The following is a 6,000-nucleotide window of genomic DNA, read 5'->3' on the forward strand; positions in this document are numbered from 1 at the left end:
CCAGGGGGGGCTGCGATGCCGCCCCCCCGTCGGCGATCGCTGTGATTGGCTGTTCAGTGTGAACAGCCATTCACAGCGTTTTCTGTGTCACCGGCGAATAACGTTCGCCGGTGACACGGGATCGGAGGTGATTGGTGCTGTAAAGTACAGCACCAATCACCGCGGGGTGTAAGGGTGACACTGGTGTCACCCCACCTCACCCCGCCCGCCCCCAAAGGCCGTGATTGGTCCGTCGGACCGACGGACCAATCACAGCCAAGGAGGGGGGTTTAAACTAACGGTGACTGCACTGCAGACGCCATTCCGGTCTGGAATAGCGTGCAGTGCGGTCACCGTGCCCAGCTGCCGCCAATACTGACCAGAACCCATCCAAATACTTACCTGATCACTGCCTAGATATTGCTTATTCTTGTGACATCTTGTGACATCCTGTGACATCTTGTGCTGCTGCGAGTTATTAGATAGAGAGAGAGATAGAGAGAGATAGAGAGAGATAGAGAGGCCTAGTGCTATATTTTGTGCTGCTGCAGTGTGATAGAGCTATAGATAGAGAGATAGAGAGAGATAGAGAGAGAGAGATAGAGAGAGAGATAGTGACAGATAGTGACAGATTGTGCTATATATTTTTTATATAACTGAAAGAGATATAGAGAGATAGAGAGAGATAGAGAGGCCTAGTGCTATATTTTGTGCTGCTGCAGTGTGATAGAGCTATAGATAGAGAGATAGAGAGAGATAGAGAGAGATAGAGAGAGAGAGATAGTGACAGATTGTGCTATATATTTTTTATATAACTGAAAGAGATAGAGAGAGATAGAGAGAGATAGAGAGGCCTAGTGCTATATTTTGTGCTGCTGCAGTGTGATAGAGCTATAGATAGATAGAGAGAGATAGAGAGATAGAGAGAGATAGAGAGATAGTGACAGATTGTGCTATATATTTTTTATATAACTGACTGCTGCCCCCCCTTTTGTGCTGATCAGTATAAATTAACTGATCAGCAACTTTTTGGGGGCGCAGGTTTTTTTTTATATATAGATATACCTGTCAGTGCTGCTGCTGCAGTGTCATAGAGTGATAGATAGTGAGAGATAGAGAGATAGAGAGAGATAGTGACAGAGAGTGATAGAGAGTGCTAAATTTTGTGTCTGCTGCCCCCGCCTTTTGTGCTGATCACTATATCTGAGGTGATCAGCAACTTTTTGGGGGTACAGAGGTTTTTTTTTTAATATATACCTGTCAGTTGCTGCCAGTTGCACTGTCAGTTGCACCAAAGGTTGTGCACCTGCTGCCCCTCACTGGTAATCAGTGTCGCATCACTGATCACCTTTTTTTATTTTTTGTGAGTGCTGTGGGGTCTTTTTTAATTTTTTTTTTTACACACACTGTGATTTTGTGTGTGTCCTGTGGCCACTGTGCGCTGATCAGTGACGTACATCACTGATCAGCTTTTTCGGCACAGGGTTGATCTATTTTTTTTTTTTTTTGATCAAATTCCTGTTGCCTTTGAGCGCTGTTCAGTGACGGACGTTACTGACCAACATCTGTGCTCAATTTTTGGCGCATGACCTTTTTTTTTTTTTAACCCCTTCCATTTTTTTTTTTTAACCCCTTCCATTTTTTTTTTTTAACCCTTCAATTTTTTTTTTTTTTTATTTTTTTTTTCTGCACTACATACACACCACACACTACATACCCCCCGGGTTGAAATAAAGTTTGTACCCCCCCCCCTACACTATACACGTGTTGAAACATTTCACTACCAGTAACACAAAAATATAAATGGCATCCCAAATGTCATCCCAAATGTCGTCCCAGTCATCCAGGAGAATGTATTCAGTGGAGGAGGCATATGCCATGCTTGCCTCTGACTCTGACACAGCCAGTGAGGCAAGCGGGGAATTTGAAGGATTCGTCTTAAGCTCTTCTTCCTCCTCTGGTGATGAGGGACCCCCTCAAAGACGCCCCCGTAGAGCAGCTGAGACCCCCCCCCCAATAATTGATCTCGTATGGACCCCACCACCAGACAATTTTGAGCCCCAGGTTCCTGAGTTTTTGGCCATCCCAGGAATCCAATTTGATTCAACAGGTCTCAGAGATTTTATAAATTTAATGGTGGACCAAACTAATTTATATGCCCAGCAGTTTATTGCTCAAAACCCCACGTCATCATTTGCTAGGTGGACCCCTGTAGATGCAGTAGAGATGATGACGTTTTGGGGTCTGGTGTTACACATGGGCATAGTAAAAAAGCCACAAATTAGGCAATATTGGAGTACAGATGTTCTGTACAGCACCCCATTTCACCGTATGGCCATGCCCCGGGCTCGTTTTGAGGCAATCCATAAATTTATACATTACACCGATAATGCACAGTGCCCACCCAGAGATGATCCCACCTTTGACAGGCTATTCAAAGTCAGGCCGGTCATTGATCATTTCAGTGCCAAATTTGCAGAGCTATACATCCCTGATAAATGTATTAGTATCGACGAGTCCCTTATACATTTTAAAGGAAGGGTTAATTTCCGCCAGTACCTTCCCAGTAAGAGGGCAAGGTATGGCATAAAAATGTATAAGCTGTGTGAAAGCACCACAGGGTACACCCACAAGTTTAGGGTATATGAAGGGAAGGATTCAAGAATTGAACCACCAGAATGCCCCCCCTCCCTCGTAGGTGTTAGTGGAAAAATTGTCTGGGATTTAATGCACCCCTTCCTGGATAAGGGTTATCACCTCTATGTGGATAACTTTTACACCAGCATCCCCCTGTTTAAGGCCCTTGGTTCAAGAGGTACAGCAGCTTGCGGTACTGTGCGCAAGAACCAAAGAGGCCTCCCCAAAACGCACATTGCCCAAGTAATGAGAAGGGGTGAAAGCAGGGGAATATGCACCGAAAATATGTTGTTGGTCAAATATAAGGACAAGAGGGATGTCCTTATACTGACAACAATTCATGGAGACAGTACCACCTCCATCCCTGTACGAGGTACCAGTACCCACACCTCAAAACCAAATTGTATCCTAGATTACAATAAGTACATGGGCGGAGTGGATCTTTCAGATCAGGTACTGAAGCCGTACAGTGCCCTGCGGAAAACAAATATCTGGTACAAGAAGCTGGCCGTGTATATCATCCAGATGGCACTGTATAACGCTTACGTGCTATTCCGTTCTACCGGCCAGAGGGGGACATTTATGCACTTTCAAGAGGAAGTCATAAAGAGCCTAATATTTGGGAATCAGCAGGCAGAGGGCCCCAGTACTTCTAGTACTGGCCCCCGTATTGTACCAGGGCAGCATTTTCCCAACGAAATCCCCTCCACTGCAAGAAAGGGCAGGACACAAAAAAGGTGCAAAGTTTGCTATAAAAAGGGAATAAGAAAGGATACTATTTTCCACTGTGAAACTTGCCCCGACAAACCCGGCCTATGTATAAAGGAGTGTTTCAAAATATACCACACATCTATGGATTATTAGGTTCATCATTTCACCGTGCTTCGGGGGTCTTGCTAATGCCACATAGCACCCACCATTCATTCCACCAGAATCTGAGCTGCAAAATCCAAAAATCACTCATTCCCTTCTGAGTCCTGCCATGCACCCAACTGGTATTTTTGGTCACATGTGAGGCATTGCCGTACTCTGGAGAAATGGGGGCACAGATTTTGGGGTGCTTTGTCTCCTTCATTCCTTGTGAAAATGAAAAATTTTGAGCCAGAAGTACATTTTTGTGTAAAAAAATGTATTTTTTTCATTTTCACTGCCCAGTTGTACCAAAATTGATGAAACCCCTGGGGGTTTGAAATGTACACTATACCCCTAGATGAATTCCCTGAGGGGTGTAGTTTGCAAAATGGGGTCACTTGTGGGGGGGTTCCACTGTATTGGTAATGCAACATAGCACCCACCATTCATTCCACCAAAATCTGTGCTCCAAAATCCAAAAATCACTCCTTCCCTTCTGAGTCCTGCCATGCACCCAACTGGTACTTTTTGGTCACATGTGAGGCATTGCCGTACTCTGGAGAAATGGGGGCACAGATTTTGGGGTGCTTTGTCTCCTTCATTCCTTGTGAAAATGAAAAATTTTGAGCCAGAAGTAAATTTTTGTGTAAAAAAATGTATTTTTTTCATTTTCACTGCCCAGTTGTACCAAAATTGATGAAACCCCTGGGGGTTTGAAATGTACACTATACCCCTAGATGAATTCCCTGAGGGGTGTAGTTTGCAAAATGGGGTCACTTGTGGGGGGGTTCCACTGTATTGGTAATGCAACATAGCACCCACCATTCATTCCACCAAAATCTGTGCTCCAAAATCCAAAAATCACTCCTTCCCTTCTGAGTCCTGCCATGCACCCAACTGGTATTTTTTGGTCACATGTGAGGCATTGCCGTACTCTGGAGAAATGGGGGCACAGATTTTGGGGTGCTTTGTCTCCTTCATTCCTTGTGAAAATGAAAAATTTTGAGCCAGAAGTACATTTTTGTGTAAAAAAATGTATTTTTTTCATTTTCACTGCCCAGTTGTACCAAAATTGATGAAACCCCTGGGGGTTTGAAATGTACACTATACCCCTAGATGAATTCCATGAGGGGTGTAGTTTGCAAAATGGGGTCACTTGTGGGGGGGTTCCACTGTATTGGTAATGCAACATAGCACCCACCATTCATTCCACCAAAATCTGTGCTCCAAAATCCAAAAATCACTCCTTCCCTTCTGAGTCCTGCCATGCACCCAACTGGTATTTTTTGGTCACATGTGAGGCATTGCCGTACTCTGGAGAAATGGGGGCACAGATTTTGGGGTGCTTTGTCTCCTTCATTCCTTGTGAAAATGAAAAATTTTGAGCCAGAAGTACATTTTTGTGTAAAAAAATGTATTTTTTTCATTTTCACTGCCCAGTTGTACCAAAATTGATGAAACCCCTGGGGGTTTGAAATGTACACTATACCCCTAGATGAATTCCCTGAGGGGTGTAGTTTGCAAAATGGGGTCACTTGTGGGGGGGTTCCACTGTATTGGTAATGCAACATAGCACCCACCATTCATTCCACCAAAATCTGTGCTCCAAAATCCAAAAATCACTCCTTCCCTTCTGAGTCCTGCCATGCACCCAACTGGTATTTTTTGGTCACATGTGAGGCATTGCCGTACTCTGGAGAAATGGGGGCACAGATTTTGGGGTGCTTTGTCTCCTTCATTCCTTGTGAAAATGAAAAATTTTGAGCCAGAAGTACATTTTTGTGTAAAAAAATGTATTTTTTTCATTTTCACTGCCCAGTTGTACCAAAATTGCTGAAACCCCTGGGGGTTTGAAATGTACACTATACCCCTAGATGAATTCCCTGAGGGGTGTAGTTTGCAAAATGGGGTCACTTGTGGGGGGGGTTCCACTGTATTGGTGCTTGGGGGGTCTTGCTAATGCGACATAGCACCCACCAAAATTCCACCAGAATCTGAGCTGCAAAATCCAAAAATCACTCCTTCCCTTCTAAGTCCTGCCATGCACCCAACTGGTATTTTTTGGTCACATGTGAGGCATTGCCGTACTCGGGAGAAATTGGGGCACAGATTTTGGGGTGCTTTGTCTCCTTCATTCCTTGTGAAAATGAAAAATTTTGAGCCAGAACTGCATGTTTGTGTAAAAAAATGTAATTTTCCATTTTCACATCCCAGTTGTACCAAAATTGGTGAAACCCCTGGGGGTTTGAAATGTACACTATACCCCTAGATGAATTCCCTGAGGGGTGTAGTTTGCAAAATGGGGTCACTTGTGGGGGGGTTCCACTGTATTGGTAATGCAACATAGCACCCACCATTCATTCCACCAAAATCTGTGCTCCAAAATCCAAAAATCACTCCTTCCCTTCTGAGTCCTGCCATGCACCCAACTGGTATTTTTTGGTCACATGTGAGGCATTGCCGTACTCTGGAGAAATGGGGGCACAGATTTTGGGGTGCTTTGTCTCCTTCATTCCTTGTGAAAATGAAAAA

This window comes from Crinia signifera, chromosome 4 (genome assembly GCF_055691185.1).
Source record: "Crinia signifera chromosome 4, ASM5569118v1, whole genome shotgun sequence".
Classification (NCBI taxonomy): domain Eukaryota; kingdom Metazoa; phylum Chordata; class Amphibia; order Anura; family Myobatrachidae; genus Crinia; species Crinia signifera.